The sequence below is a fragment of the Rousettus aegyptiacus genome, unplaced genomic scaffold (assembly GCF_014176215.1).
Source record: "Rousettus aegyptiacus isolate mRouAeg1 unplaced genomic scaffold, mRouAeg1.p scaffold_m13_p_3, whole genome shotgun sequence".
Taxonomy (NCBI): domain Eukaryota; kingdom Metazoa; phylum Chordata; class Mammalia; order Chiroptera; family Pteropodidae; genus Rousettus; species Rousettus aegyptiacus.
In genome coordinates this window covers 147,475,746-147,497,957 of record NW_023416306.1, presented here as the reverse complement: position 1 = coordinate 147,497,957, position 22,212 = coordinate 147,475,746, and the positions used below count along the sequence as shown (strand labels likewise).

The 22,212-nt window shown below is 34.7% G+C and overlaps 1 protein-coding gene across 8 annotated transcripts in view; it reads right to left on the bottom strand.

Annotated features, from left to right (window-relative positions):
* The window catches only part of MPP5 (membrane palmitoylated protein 5), a 77,811-nt gene extending 55,998 nt beyond the window's left edge, over nucleotides 1–21,813 (bottom strand). Inside the window, exon 1 of one of the 8 annotated variants that reach the window (XM_016131265.2) lies at nucleotides 21,379–21,813. The gene's annotated coding sequence lies outside the window, so the exon portion shown is untranslated. Of the gene's footprint in view, nucleotides 1–20,932; nucleotides 21,199–21,378 lie in introns of those variants that run through there. The other 7 variants (XM_036218028.1, XM_036218032.1, XM_036218030.1 and 4 more) reach the window with 7 other exon arrangements.
* Nucleotides 21,814–22,212: the final 399 nt, after the last annotated feature.

Genomic DNA, 22,212 nt, shown 5'->3' with positions numbered 1-22,212 from the left:
AGAAAAGGATCCTGTCTTAATGGAGCTTATATTCTGGTAGAGTAATAGATAATAAAAACACGCACACACACAATAAGATGACTTCAGATAAAGGGATATATAGAAAGAAAAACAGGGAAATATAACAGGCAGTGATGTTTGGAGGTGGCAACATTAGATATGATGCTTAGGGATGCCCTATGTTAGGAGGTGATACTTGAGCTGATATTTGAGACTTGAAAGACACAAAGAAAAAGAAAAAAGGATGAGGTGAAGGAAAATCAAGAAATAAAGGGTTCCAGACTGATGAAACAAAAAGTACATTTCTATATGAATAACGTCAGGAACCTCAATTTCGATATATAGATACTTCTTGGCTCATGACGGGGTTACATACTGATAAACCCACCATAGGTGGAAAATGTTGTAAGTTGAAAATGAATTTACTACTACACTGTAGAGAATCAGGTGCTTATCCTCATGATCACATGGCTGGCTGTGATCTGCAGCTCACTGTCCCTGACCACCAACACAAGGGAGTATAGTTCTGCATATACTGTTAGCTTATAGGGAAAAAAAAAATCAAAATTCAAAAATCAAAGTACAGTTTCTACTATGTGTGTATCACTTTTGCAGCATTGTAAAGCTGAAAAATCATAAGTCAAACGATCGTTAAGTAGGGGACCATCTGTACCCCACACTGACCTCATTTTCTCCCCTACTATTGTTAATTATACCACCATCTCCAAGACCTTTATCTTCCTATTAGTCCATCAGTTGCCAAGCTTTTAGAATCCACTGAAAGGTAGCAGAATACGCCACCCGAAATTATGCCACTAAAAGAAACTTAAAAATATGTAGGAGGAATATTTGCAAAATACATACCTACTGTAACTACTTATAACTGAAGTCAAACTAATTTTTAAAAATAATGCAAGAAATTTCACCTCTTTACCAAAGAAGATACATAAATGGCAAAAATAAGATACTCAACATTATTAATCGTTCGGGAAATGCAAATTAAAACCACAGAGATAGTGGCATAGACAGAAATCCATGGAATAGAAATGAAAGTCCAGAAATAAATTCTCACATTTATAGGCAACTAAATTTTTAAAAGAATGCCAAGACAATTAAATGAGGGGGGAAAAAACAGTCTCTTCAAAAAATGGTGGTAGGACAACTAGATATCCACATGCAAAAGAATAAGGCTGGACTCTTACCTCATATCACACACAAAAATGAATTCCATATGGACCAAAGACACAAATATAAGAACTAAAACTATAAAACTCTTAGAAGAAAACATAGGTGTAAATCTTCATGACCTTGGATTAGACAATGGTTTCTTAAGATAGGACATCAAAAGCATAAGCAACAACAAAAAAAAATAGATAAATCAGACATCAAAATTAAAAACTTTGTGCCTCAAAGGATACCATCAAGAAAACGAAAAGATAACCCACAGAATAAAAAACTTTGCAAATCATATCTGATAGGGGACTTACATCTTGAATATACAACAAATTATTACACTTCTATAATAAAAAGATGAATAGTCTGATTTAAAAATGGGAAGAGGAGCTGAATACAGTTCTCCAAAGAAGATAAACAAATGGCCTTTAAAAAGTACACAAAAAGATATTCAACATTATTAGCCATCAGAGAAAAGGAAATCAAAACCAAAATGACACCTGTCAAAATGGTTTTATCAAAAGGGCAAGAAATAAGTGCTGGTGAGGATGTAAAGAAAAAGGAACCCTCGTGCATTGTTGGTGAGAATACAAATTGGTGCAGCCACTATGGAAAATAGTACGGAGGGTCTTCAAAAAATTAAATAGAACTACATCATCATCTAGCAATTCTACTTCTGGGTATTTATCCAAAGAAAACAAAAACACTAATTTAAAAAGATATGCACTCCTATGTTCACTGCAGCATTATTTACAATAGTCAAGATATGTTAACATCCTAAATATGTCTATCAATGGCTAAGTGGATAAAGAAAATGTAATGCCACACACACAATGGAATACTATTCTACATTTAAAAAAATCTTGCCATTTACAATAACATCGATGGACCTTGAGGAAATCATGTTAAGTGAAATAAGTCAGACATAGAAAGACAAATACTACGCAATTTCACTTATATGTGTAATCTCAAAACAACAAAAAACAACAGCAAACAAACACAACAAAACAAAACTCATAGATAGAGAGAACAGATTCACAGTTGCCAGAAGGGAGGAAGGTTGTGGAGAGGGCAAATGGATGCAGGGGATCAAGAGGTACAAATTGTCAAATATAAAATGGATACGTTATGGGGATATTATATGCAGCACAGTTACTATAATCAACAATAATATATCTTAAGTTTGAAAGCTGCTAAGAAAGTCAATCTTAAAAGTTTTCAACATATGCAAATTTTGTAACTGTATGGGGATAGATGGTAACCAGACTTATTGTGGTGATCATTTTGAAATGTATACAAATGTCGAATCATTAAGTTGTATACCTGAAACTAATGTAATGTTGTATGTCAATTATACTTCAAAAACAAGCAAACAAACAGTGAGATACCACCTAACATCTACTAGGATGGCTAGATACAAACTGACACATTAAGTGCTGATGAGGATGTAGAGAAACTGGAACCCTCAAACACTGCTGTTCCGAATGTCAAATGCTACAGCCACAGTGGAAAACAGTCTGGCAATTTCTCAAAAGGCTAACCATAGAGTTACCATATGCTCCAGCAATTCTATGCCTCAATATATACTCAAGAGAAATAAAAGCATATGTAATACAAAAACTTGCACAAAAATGTTCACAGCAGCACTATTCATAATAGCCCCAAATTTGGAAGAAATCCAAATGTCCATCAACTGATGAATGAATAAAATGTGGTATATCCATAATGAAATATTATTGGGCAATAAAAATAAAGTACTGATACATACTATAACACTGATGAACCTTGAAAATGAAATTGAAAGAAGCCAGTCACAAAGGACCACAGACTGTATTGATTCCATTTATGAAATGTCCAGTATAGGTAGATCTACAGACAGAAAGTAGATTAGTGGTTGTCCAGTGCTGCGGCTGTATGTGTGTGGGAATTATGGCCAAGAGGTGCAGGCTTTAGGAGGTGATGAAAATGTTTTAAAATTAATTGTGATGGTTGCACAACTCTGAATATACTAAAAGCCATAGAACTGTACATGTGAAACGGATGAATTATATGGTATCTGGATTGCATCTCAATAAAGCTATTAAAAAACAATGAAATACCATTAAAAACACATGGCTAAAATTAAAAAGACTGACAATACTAAGCATTGGAGAGGACAGAGAGAAAGTGAAACCCGCAAACAATAAAATGATAGTCAGTGTGGCAGTTTCTTAAAAAGTCAAATATATACATGATATAACCTCGCTATTCCATGCAAGAAAAATAAAAAACATATTATTTGTAAAATTGAGGAAGACTTGAATGGAATATTCATAGTAGCATTATTAACTTAAAATTGGACACAATCTAAATATCCTTCAGCTGAATAAATAATCATGGAATACTATTCAATAATAAAAAAGAATGAACTACTGATATAGGCAACGACATGGATAGCCTCAAAAACATGTCAGATGCAAGAGTATATATGAAAATTCTAGGAAAAGCAAAACTAGCCAAGTGGGGTGGGGGCAGAAACTGACTACAAAAGGACATGAGAGAATTTTTTTAGGTGATGGAAGTATAATAAAACTAGATTTCAGTGATATCTGCATGATGATATAAATTTAGTAAAACTCAAAATGTACCTACAAAACATGAATTTTATGGAATGTAAATTATATCTCAATAAAGTTGTTGTTAAAACTCATCAAATGGAATACTTAAAATTAGTGAATTTTAATGTAAGTTATATCTGAGCCGATTTTAAATTATACCCTTAAAATTTCATCTTACTACATGTAAATTATATCTCAACAAAACCAATTAAAAAATTATATATTCCAAAAACAAGTCACATATTGACAACACACACTTAACTCAATGCATAAATTTCAGTTTTCAACAACGAATGGTGTATGCCTTCATCTTCAGAGAGAAGGAACTTAGTTATAACTAAAGTTAAATAAGTACAAGTCAAAACCCAAATATAGTTGGGCTAATCATGCAAATATTAGGTCAGAAATGATTCCTGATGACAATTTAAACAAAAACATATAGACTCACCAAAGATTTAAATTATAGAGAACTAAAAAAACTAAATTTAAATGATATTTTTAAATAAAAAAAGTCATACCTATTTGAAGTAAACTAAACTTGTTTAACTCAATAGGGCAATGTAAAAAATATTTTTAAAGCTGTTAAACAGATTTAAACAACTGACATACCAAGCTCTTCAAATTAAGAAAAAGACCACTTGCAAAACGTCCTGGATTTACTTTAATGAAACATCTTGATGAGTCCTATAAAGGTATTTCTAAAATTCTACCGGGTTTATGGTTTAGGTTTCAGATAGAAGTACTTGATTTATCATCCTGATAACTGCATTCCAAAGAAGTCATGGCTATCCTCATAACTTTAAAACTAACTGTATTTAGAATATACTATGCCTGATAAATTTGTCAAGAATGGAAGCAAAATTCCCTTAATTGAAAAAAACTTCAAAGTAAAAAATCAAATATGTAAAGATTTCAAAGGGAAGTAAGGATAACATACATGATAACTTAAGCTACATAAATCATGTGCCCCCACAGACATAAAAAGGATGGTATTATTCCTGACATTCAATTCAACTGGATATGAATATGGAAAAGCCATTGGCTTAGAAGACGCATCTTTCTTGGATATAAACTTTCAGAGACTGAGCCACTTTGAACATTCCTGGCAAAAATTGTATGTATATAAAATACATCTGCAACAGGAAGATTTAATTTACAAGTTCCTACTCTCGACTTTACATTTCTGGGTCATATAATTAATTGTCTTGAGATTCCCACCTCCTGCAAAAAAAAAAAAAAAAGGGAAAAATAGCTGGAAAAATACTGCTGTGTTTATAATCTGTTAAACATCTATATCTTAAAATGCTCATTTACCAAAATTTATCAAAGATTTATTTAAAAATATCACCTTAACTCTTCTTAAACATTTTTGGATTCTAAAGGTTCTCAACCAAGGGTTGTTTTGCCTTCCACCTGCCCCCAAGGAGAATTTTGGCAATGTCTGGACATGTTCTTTATTGTCAGGACTGGGTTGAGGGGTGCTACTGGGACCTACTTAGCAGAGGCCAGAGATGCTGCTAAACATGCACAGGACAGCCTCCCATGAGGAATTATCTAGTCCAAAAAGTCAATAATGTTAAAGCTGAGAAACCCTGGGTTAAACAAACAATAGAATATTAATTAATTCAAAATTGAGGCAGTCACTCATTCAGTAATATTCAAAAAGTTTTTCACACATTCTAGACAAAATTTTAAATAGCCAAGCGTCCTTGCTAACCACCTACCAGTATTTTTGCTTATTGTGTTTCAACTCTTTTTCAAGTACTGCTGGTTTCCAAATAATTAATAAATACCAAGGCCGAAAGATCCTTAAATATCATCTGATCCAGTATTTTTCAAAATGTTCAATAAGAAAGAAACTTTGAGGGTTATACTGTTCATTTGGATAGGAAGGTATGAGCAGAAACTCATTTTTACCTTTTTTTTTTAAGATTCAAGGAAAAAAATGTTCTGCTACCTTAAATGTTTAAATAACAAAACTTGGATCTGGTGAGTTCCTCTTATTTTACAAATGACAAAAGAAGGTCCAGAAAATTTAAGTTACTTGCCACAGTTATACAAATACTTAGTGGCAGAAATCAATAAACCCAGAAATTCAACAAGGTAATGACAGTCAACAGAATAGCAAGAGTTAATAGAATAAAAGCTACTGCCAAACAAATTGCCTTACACTGTATACTGGAACCTGAGTGGGAAAGCAAACCCAATTTTAGTAATATACTCCAGCATATGATACATTCCCCACCATCAAATGCTTATCGTCAAATGAAACAAAATATATATATAAATAAAATAGTTAGTTACATTAAGAGTGACCAAAACAAGGAAAAACTAAAAAAAAGTATAGACAAAATATAACGGTCATATTATTTATTGACTCTGTGTGCTGAACACTGTGCTGCTGTACTTAGTTAATACTCAAACAACCCCACAAGTTAAATACTATTACTATTGTTATCCCCAATGACAGATGAAGACAGATTTAAAGAAGCAAAGTATTTTGCCCCCAAAACACATCAAAATAAACATTCAACAGTTATAATAGGTACTCCTATGTATATGGTTTCACATCATATAATCCTTACAAGATCCTTGTATGGCATTTTATACAAGGGACACAAATAGAATAATTAAGTGGTTTTGGTAGACAGTGATGGTGATAGTGGTTAATAGTAGTAGAAGTCAAAGCAAAGCACTACTTGTAAGACAGAGTGCCAGAACTTCACATATGTCATCTCATTCAATCCTTTCAACTCCTCAAAGTTATCCTCAGTTTATAGATGTGGAAAACAAGTACGGAGAGGTTGATTCCCAAGGTCATAAATCTAAACAGCAGAGCCAAGACTCATACCAAGTCTGTATGACTTCAGAATAGAAGCTCTGCACTTTACTTTTGCCATTATTTTTAGTTTTATCCAATACTAAAACAAAAACTCCTATTGATTATAACAATTAACTGTCAGTTTAGTGTTTTGAAGTGTACATTCCTAAGATTTTTGTTCACTAATCAAAAGATATTCTCTCTTTTAAACAATGAAATTCTATGAAAAACACATTTGCAAATCCAAATACCTAATAGCCTCTTCTTGCCTTCTTTTGCCTAAAATTTAGCTACGGCCATAAGTATTCCAAAGGACCAATGGGACTGCATAATGAATCATCATTCACCTCAACAAATCTGGTTATTATTTCGTTATAGCTACATTTTACAATATAAAGAAGAGCTGGGAGAACACAAGATCATTTTTTGAAACCAGATAATTAAGCTCGCTATATATTATATGTAATAATCTCTGAAGTGAAAAGTATTGTTTTTTTTTTTCTTTAATTAAGTGGGAAAAATTTTCCATTTGTTTATATCAAACACAAAGCTGAACGTCTCTGGAGATATTCAAGACCACGTACTCATAGTAGGAATTGGTTAAAAGCCAAACAGTATCAAAGATATCAAATGGTTGGTTACCTGAACTGCCTCATTATCGTCTTCAACAACTTAGTATAAAAGATTAAATGCATCCAACAGGTTAGTAAAGTTTTTAAAAAAGGCATGAGGGCAAAAGGTAATTTTTAATATTTCAAACTAATTAGCACTGGATTTTTAAATATGTGAGATAAAATTACTTGAGATATGGCTTTTTAGTATATTGCTATCAATCAAGAGTATATATGGCCTAGTTGGAGAACAACAGTCTTGATAAGGAACAGAGCCAATGTAAGAGATAGAAGATAAAGCCACAGTTGACTGAATGCTAAGCTAAATTGTTTGAATTTTCTCCTGCAAGCAATGAGAGACTATGGGTTTCAGTTTGGGGAAAAGAAAAAAAAAAGGCTTTTTAGAAAGTTAAATCTACTCTACATTGTAACCAGAGTTGAAGGGGGGAAACGTAAGTAGAATAGCCAAGAGAGACAATGTTTTAATACTTTATGTATGAGAAGATAAAGGAAGTAGGAGAAAGAATGAAAAGGGATAATTTCAAACAACGGATATTACAAAGTATGATCTGACAAGATTTAGAGACCAGGAGCCAAATATAATTCTAAAATATTGAGCATAACAATTGAACCTGGGAGAAATTATAAGACTCTAAAATAGGAAAATTCAGAGATTAAAGCTTTTCTCCCCAGGAGGGAGAGAAGGGGGACAGGGAGAACTGGGAAGATAATAAATTCCATTTTAGAAGTATTGCATTTAAATTGAGAATGTTGGTGGGTTGTTAACTGCTGGACAGGAAAATCAAAGAGGACAGGCTAGAAATGAAAATCTGTAAGTAACTTACATATTCATATTTTACATTAGTAAATCTTTTCAGTTTCTACAGTAAATTCAAGCACATTATCTCATTTAATCTCCACAGTTGCCCTTTTTTCTAGATCTCTAGGCAGTGCAAGTCAAGTCACAGAGCTAGAAGTTAATATAATAGGCACTAAAATACAGATCAGTGAACCCTTGAAGATCCACAGTGCTATGGTAGTTACACCTTTGTATGATGATACCATATGACTACACACTTCAAAAATCACATTACAGTTGGCCCTTGAACAACAAAGGTTTAAACTGAGCAGCTCCACTTATATGCAGATTTTTCTCAGTAAATGCCTGTATTGTTTTCGATTTGCAGTTGGGTGTCTATGGATGCGGAGGGCAGACTTTATATATTGATCGATGTTTTTTATATAAGGGCCTTGAGCAATCAAAGCATTTGGGTACCCATGAGTATCCTAATTGGTATTGATACCAATACCCTTAGGATACTGAAGGACAACTTAAGTTTCTGGGGAGTCAAAAGTTATACAAGGATTTTTCAACTGCATGGAGGGGTGATCGCCCCAAGCCCTGCATTGTTCAAGGGTCAACTGTACATCATTCTTTTAGCTTTAAGATATAATTAGAGAAAATGCATCTTTTCTCAACTTCCTACTTCATAAAATGAACTTTTATACAATAATTAATTTCATTGTTATACATGTTAACAGACTAAAAGGTTACTATAGCACTAGACTGCAGTCCTATGCATGACATCTATTGCTCAAAATTTTTAAATACTCAGCCAAACAGTAGATATAGTCAAGTGTAGAAATGGTAGAATGCCATTTCAAATGTGAATATTCCTACTCATTTGAAAAGTGAAACTAAGTTACCACAATTCCAGACCCCTGGTAACATCATTTTAAAAATGTTATTCTCCACTCTGTATTGCTCCAATTTAGGTATGTGCTGCCAATCAAGCCACATATCCTACTTTTTAATAAAATAATAATTTATCCCTAAAAAATGCATATCGTAAAAATACAAGAAACTAGCTCCTATAAGATAAATTTGCTATTCCCCTGGAGTCAAATTCAAGTACTGAAAATCATAACTGTAATACCCCTAAATATGCTAATAACAATATTAACTCTCATCAATCAATTCTCCCTCAATAATATCTCACATATTACCCCATTTTCTCCCTTTTCATACCACCACCTTCAATCCTATTACACATTCTCTTCTTTCATGGGTTTTTCTATGAACTTTTTCAGTCACTCAAGCTTCTAGCTGCCAATCATTTTACACAATACCGCCAGATTAACTTTCCTGAAGCACACCTAATAAATATCATGACAATGTCCCTTTTCCAACATTTTTGTTGCCTTTCCCCTCCTTTAAGCAAGTAAACCATCCATTTACTGTACTAAGTACCTAGCATGCATTCTCATTAACCCTCACAACCATCTCATTCAATTTATTAACTTAGCTTTAGCAAAGACAAGTAACCTATCCAATGTCAAAGCTAAATGGTAAGACCTTGATTTACTTGGTACTAGAGAAGATCACATCCTCTTTGAGTTCTTTTGCATCCTTGCCTCCAAGCTTAATTCCTCACAGCTTCTCATGATCTCTTTTTTTGCTCTCCCCAAGAAAATATAGTGAGAGTAGTCCTTTTCTTTAGACTAGGAAGGAAAAAAGTAGCATAAATATTTAAAAATATTTACCTTGGTATAAAATTTTTGTGTGTCTGTTTGAGTGACCAATCATGTACAGTGCTGAAAATCACTGCAATGTTATGTCCTGATTTATATTTATCAGAATTTTAAATTAAAACTTTGATCTACCAATTTCTTTTCTAGAAATTTATTCCAGAAAGTATGTTTGGAACAATTTGGTATGTTAATTTTACTTTTTCAGCTGTAATTAAATCTAAATAAAGGTCAAATATTTCCAATGAAAACTTAATCTAATTGAGATGTGCCTTCAGTGTAAAAACATGTACTGAATTTTGATGACTCAGGATGGGAAGAAATCAATGTAAAACATTTCATTATTTTTTTGTATCTAATACATGTGGACAAGGTAATATTTTTGATAGATTGAATCAAATAAAATATACTATTAAAATGAATTTCAGCTGCTTAAAAAATTTTTATGTGGCTACTAAAGCATGAAGCTCTATGTGAACTGACATGAAACAAAGGCAAGTGAATAAAGCAAGCTTCGAAATGGTGTTTACATATCATTCCATTTTTACAAATGCACATAAAAGATATGTTTATAAAGTTATTAGCCAAAAACCTGGAAGAATATATACAATACTGTTTTCATTTACTATTAATGAACTGTAAGGATAACAGACCTCTCAGGTCTTATTTTCTACTTATACTTCTATACTATTTGGCTATCTCACAAAACACACACACAAAATGTTAGTTTTATAATTTGGGTGGAAAACTCAAAGACATTACAATTTTGAAAAACAGAGAAACTTTAAATTACAACTACCTTCTAACATTCTATAAAAATTAGTAGCAGCAACAAAGCCCTTTTCAAGAGTTCCAGAACCTTAGTTATCAAAATACTATACCTAAGGTCCTAAACAATTTAATAAACAATACAACAATAAACTAAAAATTTAATAAAGCACTTAAGCAATTAGAATCACGATTCTCCAGTAGTCAGGACTTCCTCTACCACATAAAAATGAATATACTACATCTTTAATTTTAAAATGATAAGAAATCAGTTTACTAAAGGAATAAGGGCTTTAATTATAAGAAAAGTTCCAAAAGGTACCACCAATACTTTAAAACATAGTAATGAAATTGTTGCCTTCGAGTCTTTCCTACAGTAGAAGTTCAAAGCCCTGCCATAATTTTGACTGCATCTATTCTTTCAGTGTTAGTAACTCACAATGACAACTCTCAAAGAATCCTAATTACAAACTCACATGGCTACTGCTTTGTCTTCTAGATGCCTATTACTATGCCTATTCCTTACAGATTTTCTCTATTCCTTTTACTCTTGAATTTCAATCCTTTAGTCAATTACTTGTCACAAGTTTCAGGTGTCTGAAAACATACTATAAGAGATTCCAATTTTTGACCTCAGTGATTTATAGCTTACTAGAGAAAACCATATGCTCCAAAGGTCAGCAAATTAGTAGATGATTACCTCAACCTAGATAGCTTGCTGGTATGCAATTCAACAACTTGCCATTTTAAAAAAAGAGAGGGGGGGGGGAATAGTTTGCCTCCTCATTGAAGAAATACCAAATAGCCACTTTAGAGTTACTAGGAGTATCAAGAAAAATTTATAATAAAGATTCATATCTACTGTTATTTATAAATTAGACTAAAGAGGTGACTGTAAAGAGTATCTTCAGGGACAGAAATAGAGTTGTGTCATCGGAACAGAAGAAACTGAGAACACTGATAAGGATACAAATGTCATCAAGTTTAGAATCCACTGAACTTTTAGAACTATAATATTGCTGACTTGAGGGTATGAGCCATGTTCTGATCGTGACCAGATAGTCTTACAAGGCAGAAAAACATAAGGGGGATATTATACAGCAAGAAACAGGAACGAACAGTCAATTTTAAAGATTACTGTACAGCAGATACCTCTTATCCTTGGGGTATATGTTTCAAGACCACCAGTGGATACCTGAAACCACAGATAGCACCCAATCCTATACATATCTATGATAAAGTTTAATTTATTAATTAGGCACAGTAAGAGATTAACAACAATAAAATAGAACAATTATAATAATATACTGTAATAAAAATTATGGGAATGTGGTCTCTCTCTCAAAATGTCTAATTGTACTATACTTTTGCCTTTTCACTTAGAGGAAGCACTTTATGGCTTCTCTATGGAATATCCGAATTCCCACCATCACTACTGTTGCACTTTGGGACCATTACTAAGTAAAATAAGGGTTACTTGAACATAAGCACTATGATAGCCCAACCATGGATCTGATAACAGAGATAGCTACTAAGTGACCAATAGGCAGAAAGCAATACAGCTGGGATACACTGGACAAAGGGATAATTCACATCCTGGGTGAGAATGTGAATCATACTACTCAGAGCAACACACAATTTAAAACTTATGAATTGTTTATTTCTGAAATTTTCCATTTATTTTCGAACCACAGTGGACCACAGGTAACTAAAATCATGTAAAGTGAAAGAAACCATGAATAAGATGTGGGTTTTTTTGTACTGTGCTGCAAATTCTACAGTTAAAGTTTACTAAACTATACTTTCAATAGTGTAAGTATCTACTTGGTACAAAAACTCAGTCACCTTTAGAGTAAGAGTATTTTAAGAAACCTTGTAGAAATGGCAAAGAATATAAGATCCAAGACAAATATGAAAAGCATCCATTACATAAAAGGGGGGAAAAACACAAAATATTAACACAAACACACTGACATCAGTAAAATTAAATAAATGCTTTATTTAAACATAAGATTTAAATCACCATAATGCAACCCGAGTCTGCAATCTATGTCATTTTTTAAGCCTATTTTAAAATGTGTAGTAAAAATAACCTAGTGAAAAACATCCTAAAGTAATGCTTGAGTCAATAAGAGAAACTGACACAGCTGAGTACATGATCACGCTACATGTGTAGCCTGTTTATAAGTAGGGCAACAAAAACTGTTGTCTCCCACTGATCTTCACTATTATTTCAGAGATTAAAAAACTTTACCTCAACTCACAATTACAATTATTCATCACTCAGTCTATAACAACTGATTCGCACAATTCCTATAAAACTGCCTAATCAAATTACTTATAATCACATTACCTATTCAAAATACACTTATTAAAACATAATGCAATTTATTGCTATCTCATGTGAATGTCAAAAACCAGGTTTGCATTCTCTCCACTTCTTATCTAAAATTTATGGAGTGCTTAATATATACCAGGCACTATACTAACCATTCTTGACACATCATCTCAATTAACCCTCAAAATAAGGCTCTGAAGGGGATAAGTATATACTACCCCAAAATCTGACACTTTGGCATAAGGATTATTTTGAGCTAAAGGCAATGAGTGTGCGTGCATGCATTGCACACACACACACAATGTCCTTCCCCTACCCAGTGAAAAAGCAAGGCATAAATTTCCCTTTGTAAAGGTAACATAAATTTCCATTTACACTAGAAGAGTCATCTTAATCCTGAAAGTTGATTCTTACCAATGAGGACACCAATTTAAATGTGTATAACTAACCTTGCTAAAATAACCATTATCTTCCATTAGCTTCCCCCACATATTTACCTTCCCACAATTTACAGCCTCTAAAAGCCTAAACCTCTTTTCCTTTGTCTTATCATTTTTCCATATTGTATTGCTCAATCTCATTGCTTCTCTGGGTCTTTACTTCTCTATGAAGATCTCCACACATGTATTTCTCGTTAATCTGTCTTTTGTCAGTTTAATTTGCAGGGCCCCAGACAGTGAAGCTAAGAGGATAGAGTAAAAGGTTTTTTCTCTCTGACAGCCCTCTGAATCGGGTACTAATACAATCCCCATTCTGCACCTAAGGAGTCAGACTTTGATAATTTACTTGCCCAGATTCACAATCAAATCAAGAAGGTACTTCAGCATAAGTCTGACTCTACAGTCCAATTATTTAATTGGAGCAGACTATAACTGCACTATAATGCCAGTCAGTAAGGGCCTGGAGAAAAGCAAGAAAAAGTCATTAGCAAATTCCAGTTTGTATTAATATCTTTGAAGAGAAAGTTAATCAAGAACATGTGAAAGTGAGACACCTCCCACCAAGCCACCATTAAATACATTTATGGCAGACATAGGATAAATGGAATTGTTTGAATCTCAAATTCTATCAGGTTAAAGGAGGTAACTAGGTTAGAAAAGTCTCTAATATTAAGTTCACAAACAAGGCTAAAGTTTAAACAAGTAAATGATAAAAGCACAAACTGGTAACATGCATCTACTGTGTGCTATATTAAGCAGTGAGGTACTAAGATAAAAAGACACAGCCCCTACCTACTCTTGAGGAGTTTACAGGTTTAAGGCTCTTCATTTGAATTCAAGTACATCTTAAACATGAAACCAAAGATGGCTTTCTCAAAAATATTTTAATCTTATCAAAAAGACAATGTTAAACGAAGTCTTAAGGCAGGCAAAATACAACTAGAAAAATTCAAGAACTTTGGAATGAAACAGAATTCAAATCCTTGATACCACTTACAGCCTTTAAAAGCCTACACCTCTCTTCTTTTGTCTTATTACCTTAGATAAAATACTTAATAGTACTTTAGAAAAATACTTAATCTCTCTAAACCTGTGTTCTCAATTGTAAAAGGGAAACTACTGATTAAAAATATATTGCAATGTGGTTGTTAGTATTTATAGATATATATAAAAAAATACAGCAGATTTTTTTACTGTATAACACATCAAAAGATGGGGCAAGGGATAGAGTTCTGGTAGGAATTAGGGAAAAGCAAAAAGTATTGTGATTTCACCAAATGAACTACTACTCTTAGCTATAAAATTTAAGTATAAAAGGATAAAACAAAGTATAAAAGAGTAAAGTATGAAAGGAAAACTGTCCCTTAAAGATGTCTGCAAATTATTATCAATTTTCCTTTCATAAACTCTTAAGCATCTATTGATTACTCTTAAGTGAATCATTATTTTGAAAAATATCTGCAGGTCACTTGTATGGTCAGCTGAATCACATAGGTCAGATATTTAAATCTGGGGTTCATGACTTAATTTTCATGAATCCCCTGAAACTAATGCACAACTGTGTGTGTTGCAGGGGAAGGACCCACAAGACCATCAGATTCACTAAAGATGAATGAATACAGTTAAATTTGCATGTCCAGTATTGAGGCAATTTGAAGAAGCTCAACAATTTGCTGCTGGAAGTATATCAGCAAAATAAACCACATTGAGATTGGCATTATCTAATAAATTAGCCACACCCACACTCTATCATCCAGTAATTTCATTCTTAATTATATACTTTAGAGCAGTGATGTCCAACAGAACCTTTGGCAATAATGGAAATATTCCGTATCTGCACTGTGCAATAACATAGCCACTGGCAATATATGGCTATCAAGCACTAAAACTGAGGGCTGAATTCTCAATTTGTTAATTTTACTTAATTTACATTTAAAAAGTCATATGTGGCTAGTGGCTACCACACTGGTGAGCACAGCACTACAGAAACACACGTACATATGCACCATGATAAATGTATAGGAACATTCATGGTAACATTATTCATAACAACAACAAAAAACCTCACAGATTTACCAATAGTATCATTAAATAAATTGTGGCATATTATTTTTTAAAAATAAACTGTTACAACTCTATAACATTATAAATACAGTCCTAAAATGTATTTGAATATTATTTGAGCAATTCTGTGATTCTGCTCAAACGGTCAATAAATTCTCTTAATACAGCCTCATCTCTATGGGATTGTTCATACTTATTTCAAAGCCAGACTTTTCAGGGCAGTGACTTCATCCAACACTTCTTTATATTGTGTCCAAAGTCTTTGCATTGTATATATTCAATATTTACCTATAATTTTCTATGTGAAGTAGTCAGGAAAATTGGGGCAGACAAAATATGCTAAAGTGAATGATAATAACTTGTAGAAAAAGAAAAACTAATTCTTTACACATAAATATACAAATACTATAACCAACAAAAAGCAGAATTTTAAAGATCTGCTTAAAAACAAGTTTTCTTTCACATTAAATATAATACTTCTAAGTTCTAACTGTATTTGAAAATAATATAAAGTTTTATCAGTAAAATTTGGTAACACTTTGCAACGGTGTTTAAGATTTAGGGGTAAAATGGAGAACATGGGACAAAAAAAACAGATTTCTGGGAGTCCAGAGGTAGGTAATAACATAGCTAACAAACCAGGTAATGGTGCACTGGAAAGAGTACTGAACAGATTATGAATCTGGTACTTGAGATCCAACCCTAACTACTAGCGCGAGATGATTCCAAGAGCCACCCTTCTGCCATCCCTGCCTCTGATCTGTGAAGGAGCACAGATGGATTGATTGACTGACTGACTATTTATTTTGGAGAAGAAGGAAGTTAAAAATCTCAAATCCGGCTCCACCTTGACAGAAATTCAGAAAGGAAGAAAAACAACTTTCTGAAGTTTCCTATATATCCCAAACATTACACAATCATGAGTACCTAAATGTAGGTACTTTTTAAGTGCACTTAAATCTTAGCAGAGCACCCAGTTCAGTGTAGTCATAGAAGGCAATAAATTATTTTAAATAAATACAGTCTTAAAGGCACTTCTGAAACACACAAGCAAAATACAGAAAGCCTAGTTAGGGCAAATCAAAGTACTGCAATACATTTTAAGTGACATCATTAATCGTTTTCTGTGACAATGTAAAACCCTCAAAATATGAAATTATATTTTAAAATGAATTCTCAGTTTTTTGATGTAAAGTTTCTCATACCATTGTGAAGCCAAGGAGTTATAACTTTCATCAAAAAAAAAGCAAAATTCAAAAGACAATTTAGCTATAAATATAAATGGTATAATTTCTAATATTTAGAATAACTAATTGGATATACTAAAAATTGGCAAAAACCTGAATGAATCTCTTTAGTTATTTCACATTTGTTGATTTGTCACAAAGCATTGTGCAGCTATAAAACAAGGCCAGGGGAGGAGTAAATACTTATTAAATATCTACTATATGTCAAAATATTTTGCTCAGTGCCTTCCGCATCTTATTTTAACCTTTTCAAATATGTTCCCAGGTGGCTACATGTGATGATGAGGAAAGTGAAAGCTTGTCTGGGAATTACAACATGAAGTAACTTTACAACTCAGCTGACCCTGAGGCTCTTTCCACCACATTACTACAATTTTCATTTCTCCTGCTGACTTTTTGCCTAAAGCAAAAGGAGGCAAACTAAGTGCACAGGCCAAATCAAGAATACCGTTTTTATAAACAGAGTTTTATTAGAACAGTCACATTCGTTTGCACTTTGCATTATAACAGCAGAGTTGAATACTTGCAACAGAAATGATATGGTCTGTAAAGCTTAAAATATATACTATCTGGCCCTTTACAGTTGCCGACCTGTGACTGAAAGGATCAAAAATGCCAAGAACCTCAGAATCCTTAAAATGTTAATGTTTAGGGTCTTTGACACAACTATTCACTTAGGAAGGAACTTTAACATTATGAGTCAAAAGGCCAAAGTGCTTGAATTTTCATAATAGGTTAATCATATAAGCTCAAATTTATAAAAATGATAAAGTTCAACAGCCCAATTACAAGAGTACTGATAAATAGATCAATGGAATACAGAGTCTAAAAAAAGACCCACACAAATGTAGTCAAATGGTTTTTGACCAAGAGACAAAGGCAATTCAATGGAGAAAAGATAGTCTCTTTAACAAATGGTATTGGAACAATGGAACAAATAAATGAAACTCAACCCAAACCTCTCCATACAAAATTTTGCTCAACATGGAACATAAATCTAAACGTAAAACATAAAATCACAAAACTTGTAGAAGAGAAGGAGAAAATCTTTGTGACCTTGGGTTAGGCAGAGTTCGTAGACACAATACTAAAAATAAGAACCATAAATACTGATATATAGGACTTCATCAAAATTTAAAGATCTGTACTTTAAAAGATACTGTTGAGAATGGAAAAAGTAGCCACAATTGGGAGAAAATCTTTGCAAATCACAAATCTGACAAAGACAGAACTCTTAAAACTTGACCATAAGATAATCCAATTTTAAACTGGGCGAAAGAGTTGAACACTTCAACAAAGATATGTAAATGGCAAATAAGCACATGAAAAGATGCTCAGTATCATCAGTCATGAGAAAAATGCAAATAAAAACCACAATGAAATACTGCTACATACCTATCAGAATGACCAAACTAAAAAAGGTTTACCATACCTAGTGCTGATGAGGACGTAACATAACTGGAACACTCATACATTGCTAATGGAAATACAAAGTTGTTCAACCTCTTTAGAAAAGTTTCATATCATACAGTTTCCTATGCTGCTATAACAAATTAACCAAAAACTCAGTGGCTTAAAATAACACAAATTTATTATTTTACGTTTCTGTAGGGGTTAAAAGTCTGACTCAACTCCTTGTGCTAATACCAAGGTGTTGGCAGAGCTGCATTCTTTTCTGGGGGCTCTAAAGATTAATCCATTTCCTGGCTTTTTTCAACAAGCCACCACATTCCTTAGTTTATGCCCCGCCCTCCTCCTCCATCCTCAAAACCAAGAACTCTGGTCTTGCTTCCATTGTTACATCTTTTTTTCCCTGACTCTACAGCTTCTCTTCCCCTTTTAAGGACCTCAGTGATACACACTGGATCCACCTGAATAATCCAAGATACTCTCCATATTTTAAAGTCAGTTAATCAGCATCCTTAATTCCATCTGTAACTTTAATTCACCTTGCCATGAAACCTAATTTATTCACAGGTTCCAGGGATTACTCAGCCTACCACAGTCAATTTTAAAGATAAACATACAATTACTGCATGACCCAGCAATTCCACTTCAAGGTGCTCACCCAAGAGAAATGAAGATTTATGTTCACGCAAAAACCTGTTTGCAAAGATATACAGCAATTTTATTTCAAAGTAAAAACAATAACAACAACTGAAAATAACTCAAATGTCCTTCAGTTCGTGGATGGATAAACAACCTGTAGTACATCTATACAACAGAATACTATCTTCTGCAATAAAACAGAAGGAACTGCTGATACATTCAACATGAACACAAATGTATTGTGTTAAATGAAAGAAATCAGACTCAAAAGGCTTAAATACTGTACGATTTCTTTTATATGATATTCTAGAAAAAAACTACAGAGAAAGACAACAGATTATTAGCTGCCAGGGGTTAAAGGTGGATAAAAACTGACTACAAAGAGAGGTTCAATTCTGGATGCTGGAATTGTTCTTCGTCTTGATTTTGGTAGTTGCACAGCTTTATACATTTGTCAGAACAACTGTACAATGAAAAGAGTTCATTTCATTTCTTGTAAATGAAAAACAAAGTCTTTTTGAAATAAAGAACACAAATACATCATTTCTCACTCTTCAGATCAGCAGAAATTTAAAAATATGACACTGTCAATCTGAAAATTCTAAGTGTGGACAAGCATGACTCAGATAATGTTGGCAGGAATGTAAATTGTTACAACTTTAGAGGATGATTGGCTGCAGCTAGTAAAATTGAAAATGCACATCAACCTGTAGCCCAGCAATTCCACTTACAGGTACATATACGCTCTAGGGAAACCTTCACACATGTGTTTGAGGAGACATACATAAGGATATTTATTAAACATTTGAAATATTGAAAAACTGAAAATCCTTCAGTAGAGGAATTATTAATTGTGGCTAGTAGTTATTAAAAAATAAAGGAAAAAATGTGTAAGGGAAAGAATCAACCCTGCTGTTGACATACAATTTTGAGAAGGGTAACTTACTGGTTTTCTTATAAAACAATAGTATATAGTGAAAAGAGCACCATAGTTGGAATCTGGAGACAAGCATGCTGGCATTTAGTTCCCACTCTGCCACAAACTAGCAGTCAGACTATGGCCTACTTAACTCTATGAATCTCTTTCCTTTTCCTGGAAAATGAAGAGGTTAGGCTATACAACCACTAAAATTATTTCAAGCTCAGTAATTCTATGATTCAATAAGTTTATAATCAAAAATTATATTCTAAAGCACCTATATCGAGAAACTTTTTCCCAGACACCTTGAAATCAGAAACTACCAGAGCAATAGGACATCTTAGTATATTGATACATAAAATGGACCAAATTTCCTGGTATGTCTTTGATGAGCTTTTAAATCAAGATTATAATTCAAAAAGAACATAATGAACTAAATCCACTGTGTTGACCTGGGTCACCCTCAGGTAAAACATACATCCTGATCTCTCATTTTAACTTTCTAAAACAAGTTAATATTATTGAGTCCATCTTTACTTGTCAAGTCTGTCTAGCCAAAAGTCATTCAGGTACATGGTAAGATGCACTTGCTTTTTTAAAAACAAAGTGATGAATTGCTTTTCGCATTCTTGCCTGTTTCATCTATAAAGATCTTACAGTATAATAGCTTCAGCCTGCTACAATACTTTAAAGAGCCTTTAAAAACTTGTACTATGCCATATCCACGGGGATCTAGTAAAAAAAGTTCATAATCCAAAAAAGTTTATTTAACAATTTCATTAACACCAATACTTACACTTCAAAGACACCAATAACCAACATGTCATTTGTTCCATTTGTTCCAGAATTTAATAGGTTATTAACTTCTAGTATAATCCAAAAGCATAATTAGGATACGATCGCTAAAAGATACGTTTTTAAAAAATCAGAAATATCAACACCTTTTACCTTGTAAGTACAATATTTCAAAATTGTTTTAGAGGCTTTCCAAATCTAAATTCTTACAATTCTAAACGATTAAGAAGGCAAAACACACTATACACTACTTCTAAAAAATCCTAGCTATCAGATTTTAAGTTTAGCGCCAACTGCCAACAAAAACCTTTAGACCGAAACCTAAATTCCGTACACATCACTGTATGTCAATCAACTAAATATAAGGTGAGTTATTATTAGGAAGTTACATAATTTGCACCAAAGACTGTTTAAAGCGCCTTTCATTAAATGCAGTTTACAACAATTTACTGGCTTCAAAGTTCACCTTGCAAATTTACAGTAATTAGAAACTATTTACGAGATTAGGCTTTTCTTTAAAGTAGTCTCAAGGAAGTAAGAACTGTTTATTTGTTTAAAGAGCGAAACGAGCAGCTGAATACCAGGAGCTGAGTCAGGCAGAGGAAAGCTGACTACATTCCGTCTTCTCAAGGAAAGTGTTCGCCCAGCCGATTTCCCCGACCCGGCCTGGGGGGAGTCCTAGGAGTCCCGAACTTGGGGACCAGCATGCACAGGACAGGCGACTCCCTGCCGCGTCCCCTACAACTCCGGCCAGGCCGACCCGCCAAGGTGGGTTCCTCTGCAAGAGAGGGAGTGGGCACAGCCCGGCAGCGTTCCTCCAAGGGACAAAGGTTGGGCTCACGCCCTCCGCGGCTGGCTGCGCCTCCCGCTGCCTGGGGCAGCCCGCCGAGCTGTCCCCGGTCCCGCCTGGGCCCAGCGTGCGGCGTGTGGGGGAGGGGGGCGCGCCGGGAAGACCCTTCCCCGCCGCGCTCCGGGAGACCTGTTGATTACGACCTCGGCACGGAGCCGCCGCGGGTCCGCCTCTTACCTCTGCGCCACAGCAGCCGCTGATCCTCCCACCCCCGCCACTCCTAAACACTGCAGAAACCACAGTTCCCCAACGGCTCTTAAAATACCGGATAAAGAATCCTGAAACTCCCGATTCCCCACCTCACAATCCTTAGTCTCCGCCCCTACCCCACGGCCAGTCGCCGCCGTCGCCGCCGCCAGCGACTCCACCTCGAGACCGCGCGAGACCGGCCCCCGCGGCCGTCGCGAGTCCGCGCACGCGCTCCCGGGACTCTGGCGCAGCGGACGCGCCTATCCCAGTCGCTCCTGGATGTGCCCCGCCCGCTGCGAGGCAGGGAGGCTGGAGCGGCTCGCCCAATCCCGAGCCCGCGCGGAGAGGGCGCCTGTTCATTGGTCGGCTCTGCAGCTCCCCCAGGGGCCGGTCGCGCGCACTTGCGCGCCTCGAAGTATAAAAGGCGTACTGCGTTGGGCTCTCCGGCGCTCGAAAGTCGGTTTAGCGATGAGCCTGCGGGCGATGTTGTGTAGGGACGCGAGGGTTTTCTGAGAGGCAGTCAGGAGTAGGCTAACGTTTACAGCCCTTGACTCTTCTCTCCTTCGGTGACCATCTGTTCCTAAAGATAATCTGCTTCCCTGTGAAGCGACTCCTCATGTCCTGTGAAGCGCAGTCTTAACATCTGTTTTAAAAAGAACCATACTGAATGTGTACTGTTCCACGGAATTGTCTGCTACCGCAGAAGACACCAGAAAGCTAGCCAGCTAGGAGCGAGTTCTGAACACCAGAAAGGAAGGATGCCAAGGGCTACAGCTATTTCACAAAACTCGAGCGAATGGATTTAGTTACCTAGGCCAAACC